Source organism: Epargyreus clarus, unplaced genomic scaffold (assembly GCF_041222505.1).
Source record: "Epargyreus clarus isolate Ecla_fem2 unplaced genomic scaffold, WU_Ecla_fem_2.2 ptg000007l, whole genome shotgun sequence".
In the NCBI taxonomy this organism is placed as follows: Eukaryota; Metazoa; Arthropoda; class Insecta; order Lepidoptera; family Hesperiidae; genus Epargyreus; species Epargyreus clarus.
In genome coordinates, this window is record NW_027332215.1 from 4,525,915 (window position 1) to 4,543,609 (window position 17,695).

A 17,695-nucleotide genomic window follows, 5' to 3' on the forward strand; every position below is an offset into this window, starting at 1 on the left:
TCATTTGTCCAAAAAATATTTTTCGCGATTATACGAGTACAATCAATAATTACAATTAACTAACTGCTACATTTCTTTCATTTGGAAGATAATTTGGGGCTTCCGCTCCTTCAAGCCTCCCAGGTCTAAAAATTCCGGCACAGGTTCTTACTGCTTACCATACGGACAGACGGGAGGCTTAGTAATATGGTTCCGTTTCTACCCTTTGGATATAGTCCATTGAAAAGTTACATTTGGGGTTGCGTTTTATAGAGGACGCAATTTTATTTTTTTGAAGTGTAGGGGGGGTCAGTGTAAAGCTAAAACCAAGTTTGTGGGGTCGCCACCCTTGTCACACGGCCGCCATCTTGAAAATAGGGGTTGAAATGGTTTTTACGATATATCTCTTAAACTATTTATCAGATAAAAAAATGTATGAGTATTCTTTGTTGCAAACTAAATTCTCTACAACTTTGGTTCAGTAACTTTTTGTCGTAGAACTATAAATAAAAAAGTTATAAGCGAAAATTCGAAATTCGAGAAAAGAAATTATATTTTTCGATATAACTTTTTTTTTTGATCATTTTACGAAAAACTTTTTATGGATCCATCTGAACAAATTTTGCATAGATATTGGAACTGTTTATAAACCAGGGAGAACAAATGTTAAAAGTTTCCTTGACACCTACTCGCTGCAATTAAATCGAAGAAATAGAGCAGTAATATTTGGCGACTTTAATCTTGACTTGCTACACATAAACAATGATGTCAAAGAATATAGAGAAACTCTTCAGGAAAATGGTTACAGGATAGTTAATAAAATTTCCATGAAATATTGTACCCGTGAAACACCGCATAAACAGACTTTATTAGATCACGTTGCTACGAATTTAAATGAAAATCAATTCCATCTCGCTATCATCGAGTCAACAATATCAGACCACGAACAAATATTCTTTGAAATTAGTAAGTATCAGCCGTCCAAAAAGCTCAAAATAAATTACGAAGCAGTTGACTACAGAAAGCTACTAACAGTTGTAGAGGAAATCATGGCCAACAGAGAAAATAACATTTTTTCCAATTTTGAACAACTATTCGTTAATAATATACAGAAATGCAAAGTCAAAAAAATCAAAGTGATTAATCCACCAAGACTAGACTGGATAGATACGAAAATAAACAACAAAATAAAATACAAAAACCATCTTTATCAACTACACAAGAGTCGCCCACAAGACGAAAATATTAAACACACGTTCATCACAGAAAAAAAGGCAGTTACTGATGAAATACAAAAGATGAAAAGTGAATACTACAAAGAAAAGTTCTTTGCTTGCAAAACTAAACCTAAAAAGATGTGGATCTTAATCGATAGTCTAACTCATGATAGAATAAAAGATGTCTCAATGCCGTCCAAATTAGCAAGAGAAGGATTAATTGTTACTGAAGGAATTGACATCTGCGAACATTTCAACGACTACTTTTCAACAGTCGGATCATCTCTTGCTCAGGCGATCCCTGTAAAATATCACAATAACAAGATTTATACTACAGCCTTAATTAACAAACAGCAAAACAATTTTTGCCTAGCAGTTTTAAAACCAGCCACCAAGAATGAAGTCTTAAATATAATCAATAACTTAGATACTACTTCAAGTTCAGGCATCGATAACATCAATACAAAAACGATTAAATGCGTTAAACATCAAATTGTCTACGAACTAACAAATTGTATAAACTACTGTCTAGAGCAATGGACGTTTCCAAAAAGTTTAATGATCGCTAAAGTCACACCAATTTTTAAATCTGGGAATAGATCAGATCCTAATAACTATCGTCCTATATCGGTATTGCCAGTAAAATCAAAGATATTTGAAACAAAATCCTGTACAACCGACTTGAAACATACTTAAATTCAATTAACTTTTTATATAACAGACAATATGGGTTTAGAACCAAATCTAATACTTTATCAGCTATAATTGATGTAATTACGAAAATTAAAACTAATATAGATGAAAAGAAAATCAGTCTAGGTATATTTATAGACTTAAAAAAAGCGTTTGATACAGTAAGTCACAAAATTCTACTTGATAAATTACCTGATATAGGTATTACTGATACAGCGCATAAAATATTCGAATCATATCTGAGGGATCATGTCCAAATAGTAAAGATAGCAGAATTTCAGAGTTCTATGAAACCTATGACATATGGAATTCCGCAAGGTTCATTACTTGGGCCATTGCTTTTCCTAGTCTACATTAATAATGTGAGCAAACTTGAGCTCAACGGAGAACTATCATTGTATGCAGATGACACTAGCCTATTCTACTTTGGCCGTAAAATAGAATCAAATATTGATCAAGCACAAAAAGATCTAAATCTCCTCAACATCTGGTTTCATAGTAATTTATTAACTATAAATACAGAAAAAACGAATTTTGTAATATTTGCAGCCAAAAATAAAAAAAATAATAATTTTGAACCACTCCAAATTAACAATAAAAAAATATATAGGACGTGTACTCAGAAGTATTTAGGACTTATACTTGATAACCAATTAACCTGGAAACCACAAATTGAGAAGATAAATCCAAATTAAAATCTTTAACAGGCGCACTCCGAGGTATTGTTGTTATTGTTGTATGTTAGATTTACAATATATTATTCACTAGTTAAACAACTCACATTAATTCGTTACAAATATCGCAAAATACGCTTATTAAAACACTATTTCATTATGATTATCTCACACCAACATCACGAATATATAGATAAACTAAATTAATGGACATAATTCAAACTTATGAATATAACACGTGTGTTCTAATATATAAAATACTTTCCAACGAAATACATACCAACATTTCATTTAATACTAAAAAAAAGATCATCCGTACCTAAAAAGACTAAGAAGTGTAAATAATTTAATATTAAGTAAAACAAGAACCAAGTTTGCCAAAAATAATATAACTTATAATGGAGCAAAATTGTATAACAAATTACCTAATAATATTAAACAAGCAAAAAATTTACATGTTTTTAAAAAACTACTTAAATTACATTTAACTCACCAAAAATAATAAAGTAAATAAAGAAAGTAAAATTTGTAATATAATTAATAATAGTAAAAATAAAATAAAAAAAAAATCATACAGAAAATATTTTGTACAGCGCAAAATAAAAATAATAATAATATACATATATCAAAACACAAATAAAAATAATATAATTAAAATAAATGAATAAAAAATAAATAAAATGTAAAGTAAAAATTAAAATACAAAACTTTAATTACAAACCAAAATACTTCCTGCGTACCAAGCCGCTTCTAGTCACTCTGCATCCGTGTAATTTATCGTCGCTTGCGCTTCGTATACCTTGCATTTTACAAAACTACCCACATTGTAAATGTTTAGTAATGTGAATATAACATTTAAGATATTTTAAGATAACCAATTTGTACGCACGCCGAATATTGTACTTAATTTTAAGTTTAGATAAGTTCTCATTAAGAATTTACATTCACTTAATGTAAATTCTTTTGAGAATAAAGATTTCTAAACCGAAAAAATGATATCAGACCATTTTTGCAGCTCGTTTTTTGAGGAACAACTTTTATTAGCAACATTTTTTTTATTAAGTCAATAGCTAAGGTTTTACAGCGCTCTGAAGGGATCTTATCTTCACTTCCTCCGACACAAGACCCAGCTCGCTTTCATACTTTCCGAGTCTACCATCAGGTCCGGTCGTGGCTTGGTAATTATAATGATCCTGAAGACTGGGGCTATGTAGCCGTGGTATTATGGTTTTTGGATCCTGGCGACGGTTTTATTCATTAATATTCCTACACATTTTTTCGTTGATAAACATATCTGAGATTTCTACGCCTATCTACTTTCTGTCTGGTCAGTGGCGTGCAAATGCACCTTCATGTGCCCCCCAAAGGCGCCCATGCTTTTCCATTATTTTTTTAGGCATTTCATGTTTTGTGTGACCTATCTGACATCTTATGTTTTTACCTAACCACTTACGACTTATCGTATATTAAAAAGAAAAACTCATAGCGGTATTGAATTTGAAAGGTGACATTTATATAAAATTAAGGAGTATATATATGAAATTTGTTGCAAGCCCATCGATAATAAAATTAAAAGAAAACAATATATTTAAAAACAAGCTTTTATTACTTGGTAATAAAAAATAATAACAGCAGTTAATGATATAGGGTTTAATGTAGATAGGCTCTATAACTTAGGAAGATCTAGACCAGGCATTGAAAAATATTAAACTGAAAAGCTCTGCGGGACCGGACGGCATCCCACCATACATACATAATTAGAGATTGTCGCTCGGTGTTTATGGAGCCTTTATTGTACATATATAATTTATGTTTGGCTAGTTGTACATATCCGGATATATGGGAACTATCCCGTGTAGTTCCGGTTCCATAGAATAGTTCTGAATCAAATGTCAGTGACTACAGGCCTATAGCTGTGCTGTCTGCATTTGGTAAGTTGTTTGAATCTGTTTTATACCAGCTTATCGTTAAACAAATAGATGGATGGATTCCTAAAACGGATTTAGAGTGGGTCGACCTTCGACCACCAACTTGCTATCCTGTTGGTTATATACCACAGGAGTGGCAATGGTGGTAATCAGGAGAATACTGCGTACTTTGATTTCCGTAATGGACAATGACGTACTTCTCCAGAAGTTTAAACAAAGCGCCAAAACAGTCGTCAGTGGTTACGCATGCGCCAAAGCTAGGCGCCCCATAAGGAATGTTAATAGTTTTAAATGTTTAGTCACACTCAGATTTTTTTCGCTGACATTATGTATCTATGGTTTTGGTCATGAAATTAATTGTTTCATGGTATCTTATGATTATATGATTACTTTAATTTATTACTGTAATGTATTACTTATGTTAAACCTTTAATTATTGATTATTGAATACCATTATCAATTGTCTCGCTAATTTTATTAGTGGAAATTTATGTGATTTTGAAAAATCACTTGTGTTGTTTAATTTAATCAATGTTTTTGTGTTGAATAATAATTACATGGGTAATCATTTTATTTTTAGCAGCTTAATGATATAATCAAAATCATGACTGATCAAAAATAACCCTTTGACATAAGAGGACTTTTGACGTTGATAGGTGAGGTTTTGAGATATGAGATTGCGAACCACAGAGGAACACAATACACGTGTTGCGAGCCGTCAAGATATGGATCAATATAATATAATCACTACATTACGTGAAATATATAAGACGAGTGTTCACAATTATTTTAATAGTCAATAAATACATATTTATTGGGGAGATATTTTATTTGTCCATTTGATTATCTCATTATTAAAAAATATTTTTGTAGCTAAAACCACATTCCACAACCACGAAGTTGTTTTTATGCTAGTTCATTCACCACCCGCTAGATGTAGTTGTACCAAAAACACTATTATATCTTTAACTTGTATTATAACCCTGAAAATATGCCTCAATTTAAAATAATATATTTCCAAATAGAGAATCACCATATAAAGTTTGCAGTACATCACATTTGGAAATTAAGTTTGATTGAAACTTAAGTGGTAGGGTTAGAGCCACAGACCTGTATTGTGGGTCTGTGGTTAGATCGCAATGAGTTATTGCATAGTTTCAACAGATGGCGTTGTACAATTTCTGAATCACGCTAACGAGATGATTTCGTGAAAGTATAAAAAGAGGAAGAAGAAGAAGAACTGTATCGGTGTATAACGACACGTGGGCTGATTGTCCAATTTTTGTAAGCCGTCAGCTTTCACTGACGGCACAGAAACGAGCTTAAATTCCAAATGTTTGGTTGGAAATAAGGTTGTATTCACGTCGATTTAGTTAACCATTTCCAGCCATTTCTGACCGACACGGTCACTGAGTACTATTTCTGCCTCATAACAGCAGTGTTAAGCGCTGCTATGTTCTGGTTTGAAAGATGTGGTAAGGAAGACATACTTTTCCGAGGCGTCCCAGCTTAGTCTTCAGGATAGCGGCGCAATACTAAGAGACATGTGTCTTTGCTATACATATTATATTTTACACTAGCAGCACCCGCGGCTTCTTTCTGAGAAAAATGCGCCAATAATTTTAAATAATTTGTTTAAATTCATTTTTTTTGCTGGAGAAACTTGGAATCACAAATATGTTTTTAATTACCTTAAAATCGCTTTACCAACTAAGCTATCGAGGCTGTGCTCAAATTTTACGTACACTACTTAGCCTAGTTCTATTTAAACAGATTCATCAAATAATTATGGTGAGTGAGAAACTTGCGACTGAAAAGCTACAGTACAGCTGAAGGCGGTAGAACCCTTTGTGGTTCGACTCCGGCGGCACCACTGCCACACTTATTTCTACCTCATAACAGCAGTGTTAAACGATGCTGTATTCTGGTTTGAAGGGTGTAAGGGAGGCATACTTCTCCAAGACGTTCCAGCTTAGTCCTCAGGAGTAGCGACACATCTGTGGCCGACCTCAGGAATCCTATCTGAGGTTGATTACAGATGTCCATGGGCGTCAGTAGCAACTTCCCATCAGGTGGACTGCATGCTCGTCTGCGATTCCTAAGTCCTATAGTATAAAAGAAACAAAACAGTTCCTCTGAAGTCAAAGTTCAGACCATGATGAGTTTAGTTATCATTTTATAGGACTAGAGGTGAGGCGTATATACTGGAACAGGTTCAGGGACGAAGTATTTTACTGGACTAGGTCGGACCTAGTCCAAGTTTAAAATGTACCTAGTCCAATAATGGGACTAGGTGGAATAGGTTCAAGGACCAGGTAGTTTCCCGGACTAGGTAGTTTCTCGGACTAGGTAGTTTTTCGGACTAGGTAGTTTGTGGACTAGGTAGTATTTATGACAAGTTATAAATATTCGATCCACATAGTGTCACATTTTTGTTGCGCTCCTGTTTTTTTTTTGCTCGTGACGCCGGCTCATGACACGGTTACCGTTTTTTTTTTGCTTGCCGCGCCGGTTCATTACACGTTTAAGGCATGAACAAACTAGCTTCCTAGTCCGAGAATAAGTACCTAGTCCACACCAAATTGTTCTAATGAGACTTTATGGGAATAGGTGGAACAGGTTTCTGGATCACGTATTTTTCAATACTAGGAACAGGCATACCTAGTCCCAAATTTACTTAGTATAACCCATCTCTAGTCCACACCAAATTGTACTAACTTGAGACTTTATGGGACTAGGTAGAACAGGTTTCTGGATCACGTATTTTATACGATTAAATACTAGGAACAAACCTCAACAAGCATACCTAGTCCCAAATTTACCTAGTACAACCTTGTCGACGTACGACTTGGTCGGTGCAAGCCATACACAGTTTTTAATACATAGTTATCAATGCAGTACCGAAAACACGGTATTGAGAATTGTAATAACTATGTATTTTGGGAAACATGGTATGGACAGTATTGGCTGGAATGTGATAAATTGTAACAAGCTGTACAAATTACCAATCACGGCACGATATTCACGACGCTGTTTGGCCGAAATTGTTGTAACATATCGGACGCGACGCGATTCTGATGCGGTTTTCCTACTACAATGTTCACCTTTAATTTGTTAGCAATAAGGTCTTGTCGTCGAGCTGCGATTCCTTCCTGGAAACGTAATGCGTGATAATAACATAATATTTTGACTCTTATCTACATGAAAATAAAATCATTTTTTGATTGAATTATACTACGTTTGGAACTAAAATTTAATAGTAATAATAATATTTTAAGTTTCATTTGAATTTGACTTTTTCGCTTGTAAAAGTTCCTTGCACTGCTTGCGCCTGAATATAATTTTATTCGTCTGAATGTTTGTAGTTAAAATTTGTTTTATTAGTTTGTTTAAGATTCTTATAATAATAATTTTAAGTGATTAGTGCAATAACTGATAAGTTACATGTAAATCTTATATATAAAATTCTCGTGTTACCATACTCCTCCGAAACGGCTTTACCGATATTCACCAAATTTTATATGCATATTCAGTAGGTCTGGGAATCGGCTACTATCTATTTTTCGTACCCCTAAGTGATAAGGGTTGTTCACCATTAACATTTTTTTATTTATATGGCAACATAACGTTTGCCTATACTATACTATAGCTATATACGATGTGGGAGATATTTGTGAAAACAGACAATGTGGCCAAAACAGCTAGATGTACACTGTGTGGTAACTGGTAACATATACAGTTACAAAGCATCGACAGGAAACCTCAAGTCGCACTTAAAGAAGAAGAAAGTTCTATATACATTTTTTTAAACAATATAAACTTAATATGTATTTAATAAAAAACAAAATAAATTTATATATAATGTTTAAGCATAAATTAGTAGGTATATTTAAGTTGTATCGCAATAACCAAAGAGTTTACTTTTATAAAGCGTTATTTTAATATCAACAAGCACAGGTTCTTTAAAATTTTAAATACCGACCAATACCTAGGTATTGAAAATAAACAGTTTCAAAACATGGTATTGGTACCAATACCGATACCGCGTTATGATATTGCCAGATATCATACCGACCCTTTTTTTTTTGTTTACGAGGGGGAAACCTTCATAAGGTACCCGGTGTCGTGGGAGTGACGTAGGGTTATGTGGGATTCTTACCGCACTAAAACCCCCCCTATCGGTGGTCGTTGAATCAACGAACTAGTTAAATCAACCGTTGATTCACTTTCAACGAATCAACGTTAACCCAATAGAAATTAACTAGTTAAATACGTCAACGTCGTTGAACGGAACGTTTCGTTATTTTCAACGTAAATTGTATTTTGTAACGGTGGTTGTTGAATCAACGAACAAGTTAAATCAACCGATCAACGAATCAACGTTACGTCAACGACGTTAAACGGAACGTTTCGTTATTTTCAACGTAAAATTGTATTTTGTTTAGAATTAAACTTACGTTAATTTTTTTTTATAATATGCGAGTAGCAGACGGGCTTGATTGTCGGTATAATAGCATAATTTGAACTCCAATTATGTAGAACATATCGAATTATTTCCTAATAAATAATTATAATTATAAATATCAAGAATTGATATTTATATCAATTCTTGATATTGATATTTAATAACACGCACTACGTCAAATCCTTACTAAAATATTAGTAAGGATTTGACGTTTATAATAATAAATCCGAAAGTAACTCTGTCTGTCTGTCTGTCTGGTTGTTTCTTCTTCACGCCCAAACCACTGAACCGATTTTAATGAAATTTTGTACAGAGATAGTCTGAGACCCGAGAAAAGACATAGGATAGTTTTTATCCCGGAAATCCCACGGGAACTAGGGATGGCGAACTAAGATCGATTAATCGGATAATCGATCTTTTGGACCCAAAACATCGATTATATTAATCGACATTAGTAAGGATTGAATCGTAAACTATGCATTTGATCAAGTGATGATTTTTAGCAAAGTTGAAGGTACGAATTTTCAGTTTTATGTATGTTAGTATGTTATATTATTTTCTTTTAAACGCGGGCGAAGCCGCGGGCAAAAACTAGTTGTTTCTAAAATAACATTTACCGCACTTCAGTAGAGATGCGTTGATCGTTGCAGCCAGGGTTGTTGCTGATGCAGGTTTTTACTAGATCAGCTGATGCTGATGCTGATGCTGATTTTTTCAGATTAACATCAGCTAATGCTGATGCTGATGCTGATATTTAAAAATACTAAATAATAAATAAATTTTATACTGAGGTATTTGTACGTCCCTTACGAGAATAGTCTTTTTTAACCAACTTCACAAAATGAGGCGTTTTCTCAATTCTACCATATGTCTTTTTTATGTTTGTTCGCGGATAACTTCGGCGTTTATGAACCGAACTGGATGATTTTTATTTTGTTGGAAAAAAAGATATTTCCAAAGTAGTTCCATTATAAGAAAATAAGGGTCTGATGACCAGAGAAATCGAGGGGAACTTTCAAAAATCGTAAGGGCGACTAGTGCATTTGTAAGATTTTTAGTATGTCATCAATAAAAAAGGTGAAAAAAAAAATTAATTAATCAATATAATCGACTTCCATGTCACTACAAAGCAAAAATCAACTGAAACAAATTTTGGCTCAGCACATATCTCCGAAGCCGGCGCTCATATTGAACACGCTGTTTACGCCGTTATCCAACGAAATATATTTAGCACCGACTTCAGAACCATGTACCAAACCAACATCCACTAGGGTAGCTGACCCTCCACTTTGCAGTGACACAGAAGTCGGCATTTATTTGTTATTTTTTTTTACAAAAACTACACTGTGTCGTATCTTTGTTCAATAACGAAATATTTGGTCATATTGCACTTTTCACTGGATGTGGCATTATGAATTGAATACATAATTCTGTTATTGATTGATTGAGCTATGATCGGAAGTTATTGATGTCTGACCAAATTACGTTGTCAATACAATCGAATGATTGTTTGATGACAACTTGTGTTTATAAACTTCTGTGATTGGCTAAAACTCCACGTGATTTAAGCTCGGTCCCGCCTTCAACGAACACGTTACAATTTTAATATCAGCATTAAATATCAGCATCTTTTGTTGCGGATGCGGATGCTGATGCTGATATTTAAAAGAAAGCTGATAATCAGCGGATGCTGATGCTGATGCTGACATTCGCAACAACCCTAGTTGCAGCATAGTTAAAAACCGTTTATTATTGATACAAGTTGAAATTAGTAACACGTTAACTCGTTGACGAAATTAACTAGTTGATCAACTAGTTTATCAACGGAAATTAACGTTGACGTTTCGTTGACGGAAAAAACTTCAACGACCCACCGCTCGGGGGGGCCCCCCCGGTGGCCGTCCTCGGCGCTGCGTAGAGGGCTCCGGGATCTCCAAAGGAACGCAACCGGAGCCCTCTTAGCGCGTTGCCCCGTCGGGCTCCGCCCAGGTGAGCTTGGCGCTCGCCACACCGTCTGGTGCGTACGACGGTATGCGACCACACATACCGCAGTCCTTCCCGGGGCCGCTGGCCGGGCGGTTTGAGCTCTTGCCACCCGCAACCCCGGAAGCCCCCCTTTTAGTCGCCTCTTACGACAGGCAGGGGATACCGTAGCCCTATTCTGGTCCCGAAACTACAGTGACAAGATATACCGACCCACGACTAGTACAACCCATCTCTATATAGGACACCTTTAGGTCCTTTTCAAAAATACATTTTATTTTTGTAGATTTATAAACCAGTAACTGTTTGATGTGTCTTCAAGCATTTATACAATCTACGTCGTACATTCGTTAGCATGATTCAGAATACAGGTAACGCCATCTAGATTCATGATGGATATTCTGGAAAGAAGTGACATCTATCTGCTTGTTTTTAATACTAAATAGTAAGACATAATGATGTCGTTGCAGCTTCAACAGATGGCGTGCGGTGTCTCAATGGTCCTACAAAATTATGAAAATAATGACTTCGTGTGGACTTTCATCATATAATTGTTTCAGAGTTCTTTGAGGATCGCCTCATAAATACCATTAGGTATATGCGTAAAGGAGATTTATAATATCATGAAATTATATTGAAATCTGACAAGTTTTTAACATGGTTCTAACGGAAGCAGTTCAAAGCAAGTATAATCCAGTGAGGCACGGAGATATTAATTAAAGTCTTGTGTAACATGAATAGATTGTTCAAGATAGTACCGTTCCAATATTTTGCTGGAATTGTTAATCTTGTGTCCATTAGGTATACTTAGCTATGTGAGCTTTTGGGGTAACTACCGGCTTATAGATATAATATCGGTAATGGTAATTTGATGTATTTAGCGAGTGAATCCAAAATAGTAGCTGTGGTAACATTGCCACCGCAGTAGAGTTTCAGCGGTCATCAACTTATTACCGTCCCACCACTGTAGCACTACCATGAGTTTACAAAAGTATTACTCGCTAGCGACTGCGTAAAATAAATGTATGAAAAATTGTACAGCGCCTCTGGTGGTTACTCGTAGAACTAAAATCCGTAGTGGCGTAACTCGATACGTAAAAAACCTATCGAAATCAAATCGCTAGCGAATGTCATTACGATCTCTTGCCATACAAATTCGGTCCCATGAGTCATTAATTTGACAGACGTTGTCAAGAAATACCGTAACGATAGTAGTTATGTTATTCACTAGCAAAATGACAATAGTTTTCTATTTACAATTTCTATAGTGGCGTTTCTATGCCAACTCATGGTAATGCTACTGTAGAGCGTCGAACACGGGTGTCCGAAGACCCTGGTTCGAACCCTGCTTGAGACATCCTTCTTGTCCTCATCCCTTTTTATTAAAAAAAAAGCTACTTACTACTAATAAAATTATTAAGGACTAGCACTTGGCTTAATAACCATTAATGCGCATTGCTACTATTTACTTTGACTATTTACTTATTACGTTTAGTAATATTTCTTGTCAAGTCATTTTAATTTTTTGAATGAGTCCCAAATACGACAAGATTAAGATGTGCAGTTATAAATTTCTATAGAGTAATACCATAGTTTAGGGCAGCCCAGATCATATGAGCTAATACAAATCACTGCTGTATGATCTGGACACACAGCACCTCCCCATACTTATCACGCTTGGCCTAGGAGCCAAATCAGTGGCCTTTCCGCGCCAAACTCGAAGGGTGGACTGGGGAGCTTTTCAAGCCACCATGGGTGGCGTCAAACTCACCCATTCGCCGAACACGCCGGAGGGGGTGGAAGCTGCGGCCAGCGCCTTCTCGGCTTCAGTCCGGGAGGCGCTGGACGCAGCAACCACCCTTATACCGAGGACATATAAACGCGCGCGGCTCCCAGCCCACCTGGAGAGAAAATTGGCCAAAAAACGTTTACTACGCCGCTTATGGGTGCGCACCCGCTGCCCCCGGGTCAAGCGTGACCTTAAGGCGGAGGAGTTGACTGCTGAGATGGCGGAGTACCGTGGAGCCACCTGGGAGGCGAGAGTCGACCAGGCTGGCGAACACGAGACCTCACTCTTTCATCTCAGCAGGCAGCTCACCCGAGTCAAGGCACCCGTCTGCCCACTTCTAAATGGGGCGGGCAGGCGGTGCTATGCACCCAAAGACAGAGCGGAGATCCATGCGGAGCACTTGGAAGAGCAATTCTCTCCTCATCCCGCATCTGCCGCCGTCACCGAACACCACGAGATCGTAGAGGCGTGGGTAGAGGACTTCCTCGGGCGTCCGACACCGCCACCCCAGGGCTTGGGGTTCATCTCCCCCTCGGAGGCGCGGAAGGTCGCCTTGCGCCTGCCGAAGCGCAAGGCGCCAGGCCCCGACGGTGTGCCGAACATGGCGTTGGCAATGCTGCCAAGACGAGCCATAGTCACTATGACTAGGCTCTTCTACGGCATACTCCGCACGGGCTACTTCCCTTCCATCTGGAAGTTGGGGAAGGTGATAGTTCTCCCGAAGCCGGGGAAAGACCGCCGTCTCCCGGCTAGCTACCGTTCCATCACGCTATTGCCCACCATAGCGAAGCTGTTCGAGAGGCTGGCGCTGAAGCGACTGCATCCGTCACTTACTTAGGGACGAGCAGTTCGGCTTCCGCGTCGGTCACTCGACAACGCTTCAGCTCACACGGGTGATCCACCACCTTACAAGCGAGGCCAACTACGGACGACACAAAGTCGGCGTCTTTCTCGATATCGAGAAGGCGTTCGACCGCGTGTGGCATCCTGGTCTCGTTTTTAAGCTGTTGGAGTCGCCCGTGCCGGCTTTGCTGGTGCGGTTAATAGCGTCGTTTTTAGATGGGCGGCAGTTCATAGTATCGGTCTAGAACGTCACCTCAGACCCCCCCCCCTAACACGTGCGGGCGTGCCGCAAGGCAGCTGCCTGTCGCCACTACTCTACGCGTTCTACACGAACGACATTCCCACCCTCGAAGGTCACCTCGAGGAATGGGAATGGGACGTGGAACTCGCGTTGTTCGCGGACAACAGCGCGTACTTCGCGTCTTCTCGTGATCCTGTGCTAGCAACACGCAGGATGCAACGCTTGTTGGACCTGCTCCCAGAGTGGGAGGACAAGTGGCGTATGGCCGTCAACGTCGATAAGACGGTCGCGACATTCTTCAGCCGCAGGCGTACTATGCCGCCGCCGCTACGTTTCCGTGATCGGGAGGTAGCTTGGCAGCCCACAGTTAGGTACTTAGGATGTCACGTTGATCGCTCGTTGCACATTGGGGCCTCAGGTGGACCACGCGATCCGACAGGCCCGTGCAGCACGAGCGATGCTCCGACCAGACCAGAAGATTAACTGGTATTGTAAGCCATCATAAGCTCTATGCGTTTCAGATACACGTTTCAATTCATTGTTCCGACGATGAAGCACAATATCTCTTGACTGCAAATTCTCTCTAACAACGACAACAGCCACTTCATCTATTGTTGGTGAATTAAACCTCCTTGCATGCTCACCAGCAGGTGTTTTGTCGGCTCTTATTACAATATTATGGCTGTCTGATGGCATCCGATCCAGTGCCATTTTGAACACTTTCACTAAATTATTGTTCTGATGAAGAAACATTTGCAGTTGTTGGACAATGGTTCGCTTTACTGTTGGATTATGAGCACAACGCCTGTCAACTTCCGCATCTTGATTGCCTATGAAATAAATTTGCAAGAATTGATGATCCGCATCTGGCACTGGCAGCAATGCCCCCAGTAGGTGATGAATTTGCCCTTGTATCTGTAATGGTTTAATTTTTTTGTGATATAAACACAAATTATTGGTTTAATTTTTTGTGATACAAATACAAATTATAATTTAAAAAATTAATTATGGTATACTACCTTGAAAGTAGGCATGAAACTGTTCTGTATAATATGCGTTACGCCAAACGACGTCATTTGAAAGCGATTGTTATATTTTTGGATGTTGGCCAAGAAGTGTTTAAGAGTCATTCTCCATCCCACAAATTAATGAGTGTAACGGATCAGGTGGTGGTACCAATTGTGGGAATTTTACTTAACCGCCAGCACAACATAATCCTGCAGATTTACCGCTGTATTTTAATGCTTTACAATGTTGACAAATGATTGACATTTCCCCAATTGTTACAGATTTGTCAGCACTATAATCGATTTCTGGATCGTAGGAGAATGCCTCTCGTTCCAGGTTCAAAGGAGCATTGCGTTTGCGGAATCGGTCAATTTCATTTTCCCGTGCTCGCTGCTGTTATGATCGATGTGCCCGAACTCGTTGCTTTCTTTGTCTATCCACTTCATTCTGATTTACTGTAGAACGCAAATGTGCCATACCAATACGACTGTTATCATTATCAGTCTCTTGCTGGTCACCTGTGCGATTAGCGCGTGAGGTAGCTCGTCGCACATTCGATCTACTTCGACGACCTATGTTAGGTCGTTTTCTTCTCGGCATTGTAAGTAGTATTTGATAATAATGTTATCGTGCACTAATAATGTTAACTATAATAGCGACAGTATCTTTTTTATTTTATTTTTTCACGTTCAGTCAAGACGAACCACAGATTGAAAAGTATTGCGTTATACTGACCCCTACACGATGCAATATAAAAACTCATAATAATATATATACTCATTCAAACTTTTCTTGAATCCTTTCGCAATCTTCAATATTAACCTTACACGATCATTTATATAAAATTGATCGTCAACTGAACGTTTGACAGGTAAGAACAGTTTGTATGGGAAAATCAAATTGTCGTTTTTAGTATTTTCCTTGCAATTTTGTTATATTTTCTCATCGTTTAAACCTTCCCAGGACTTCCACGAATATTTCAAGACTGAAATTTGTCAAATCGGTTCAGCCGTTCTCGAGTTTTAGCGAGACTAACGAACGGAAATTAATTTTTATTTATATATATAGATATATAGATATATAGATGTACATAATAATATACAATACTTGTTCAATATTACATCGATATCTGGATGAAGTTCATTTTCTCTCCTCAATTGTCCCATATAAGAAATTAGGAAAGTACATAGTTAGGTCATCTTTGATATTATATAATTAGGTAATGGAATACAATGCAGTACCTCGGAAAATGATTTTGATATTAATTCAGTCAATTTTTCAAATTCGAAGCAAGATATGCTTATTCATAAAAACAACTACAAAAATTGAAATTAAAAACAATAAATTGCTATTCCGTGGTATACCTCGGTTTAAGGGACAGCCCAAAATATTTGGTACCTAATGCCGCTGTATTTTTAAACTTATTTTTACTCTTATCTGTTCAGAAATAAGCACAATATTTAAATGTTACCGATTCCATATATAATCAATATGATGTTTTCATCGAAACACTATCACACATATGCAAATTAATGGAAAAAATCACTATTTGAGAAATCGTGATATTCACGTGCAAAAGGCCCAAAATGTATGAAGCATACGTTTGATGTAGGCACTAATGCAAAACTATGCGATTATTTAAAAAACCATACACATAATACTATTACGATAGCCATATGACAATAGAGTAATCAATTATTTATTAAATAACATACCTTTCAGTAAAAATGAGTTCGTAAATAGTCTATAAAAGCCGTTTTTGTAAATACCACGGAATTTGGTGCCAATTTCAGAACCCCTCGGCATTAGCTGACTTTACCTTATTTAGTAAAAGTAACTCCTTTTAATAATGTTCGATAATCTTTATAGTTTCGTTTGCGCCATAGATCTACGCTAAATTAAAAAATGACCCGGTATATATACAAGACTATTTCTCCGTATAGACCGTTGCACACGACGATTTAAAATTTAATTTATACTTACATCATAATAACAATATTTATACATACAGCATAAGAATTAAAAAATAATAATCCTATAATTGGTATTCTGTCAGTACGAGACCACATGACACATTTATTTTATGTATAGTTCGTAGTTCGAAGGTGGTAGAACCCATTTTGGTTCGACTCCGGCGGCACCACCGCCACACCTATCTCTGCCTCATAACAGCAGTGTTAAGCACTGCTATGTTCTGGTTTGAACGGTGTAGTAAGGGAGACATACCATTTCCGAGGCGTTCCAGCTTAGTACTCAGGTGTCGCGGCGCATCTGTGGTCGACTTCAGGTAGGAATATCTTATGTTATCTGAGGTGGATTACCGATCTCCATGGGCGGTAGTAGCCACTTACCATCGGGTGGACTGCATGCTCGTCTGCTACTCCTACATTATAAAAAAAAAATATATTTCATCATCAACATCACATTACTGTCCCACTGCTGGGCACGGGTCTCCTCTAAGAATGAGAATGATAAGGCCATAGTCAATTGGCCAACTGTGAATCGGTAGACTCAGTTCTCAGGTATGCAGGTTTCCTCACGATGTTTGCCTTCAGCGTTTGAGCAAGTGATAATAAATTTCTAATACGCACATACTGTGAAAGATTATGGGTGTATGCTTGGGATTTAAACCTCGGTACCCTCGATCAAGAGACTGAGTTTCTTTACTAAGTATTAGGCTATTACTCCGTTTTTAAGTCGTTACATTTAATTAAATTTAATACACATTTTTTTTGTAACTGAGTCAAGTAATTGATGTGCGTATGAATGTTTTATTTATTTACTTGGAAAACTTACAGCTTGCTTAGACTAACATAAATATACACTATTATAGAACAGGAAAGCCGATTACAAGTTTTCACGTATACAATAATGT